At 44.1% G+C, this 1091-nt stretch overlaps 1 non-coding gene across 1 annotated transcript; it reads right to left on the reverse strand.

The window, feature by feature from the left end:
* Positions 1–516: 516 nt before the first annotated feature.
* LOC141635736 (small nucleolar RNA R71) lies at positions 517–623 on the reverse strand. Its single transcript, XR_012540399.1, has one exon. It is a non-coding gene; the product is annotated as a small nucleolar RNA R71 (small nucleolar RNA).
* Between the last annotated feature and the right edge of the window lie 468 nt (positions 624–1091).

The following is a 1091-nucleotide window of genomic DNA, read 5'->3' on the forward strand; positions in this document are numbered from 1 at the left end:
TTTCGGCATAGACTCCGTCTGCAAAGAGAACTTCGAAAAGAAGACTTGAGTACTTCCGAGCCCGAGCTACAACACTTTTTATTTGTAGAAGACCAGTCTTTTAAAGAAGACAATCTCATTTCTGCCAACAAGCCAGTAAAGATGCCTAACATTGCAAGTCACTCGGAGCCCAAAACATTCTCGATTCCTAAAGGTTTTAATCTCCAAACTGAGGACGGTAACACTTTCGATATCCGTCCGTCTTACATAAATCTGGTGGAAAGGAATTTGTACCGAGGTGTGGTGGGTGAAGATCCGCGAAAGCATATGGAAGTCTTTACCGACTATTGCTCTACTATTCCCGCTACAAAGGGAGTAACACAAGACAAGATAAAGGAAGTGCTTTTTCCTTTTTCTCTGACTGACTCAGCCCGTGAGTGGCTTACTGATCTTGACTGGACTGCTGCTGGTATCACCAACTAGGAGACTCTCGCACTTTCCTTCTACAAAAGATACTTCCCTCCACACTGCACTAATCAACTGAGGGGTAAGATTACTAGTTTCAAGCAGGCACCTGATGAGACTTCCTATGAAGCTTGGTGTCGGTTCAAGAAGTTGGTGAGGTCTCTTCCTCACCATGGTATTGATCAGTGGTTCTTGTGCAACCAGTTCAATAATGGGTTGTACGATAACCATAGAGCTATACTGGACGCCTCATCCAACGGAAGATTTCAAAAGAATATTGATGATGATAAGTGATGGGGCATTATTGAGGAGATGGCAACCCATTGTGCTGAATATGGGAACCCACGGGATGGTATTCGAATGGTCCATTCGGTTGATAAGGCAGTCGTGGCTCAGCTGGAAGCCATGAATGCTCAGTTTGATAGATTGGAGCTGCAATCTGCTGGAGATCAACAGACGGTTCATCTGTTAACTAGACAGGAAACTGTCATTTGTGAGAGGTGTAGGAGCTATGACGGTCATATAGCTATTGACTGTCTTACTGAGAAAGAACAAGTCCTTGCCTTTCAGCAATATAGGCAAGGAGGTGGTTCTTATTACAACAATCAAGGGGTACTCCATCCCAATTTGAGGTGGACAAGTCAAAA

This window comes from Silene latifolia, chromosome Y (assembly GCF_048544455.1).
Source record: "Silene latifolia isolate original U9 population chromosome Y, ASM4854445v1, whole genome shotgun sequence".
Classification (NCBI taxonomy): domain Eukaryota; kingdom Viridiplantae; phylum Streptophyta; class Magnoliopsida; order Caryophyllales; family Caryophyllaceae; genus Silene; species Silene latifolia.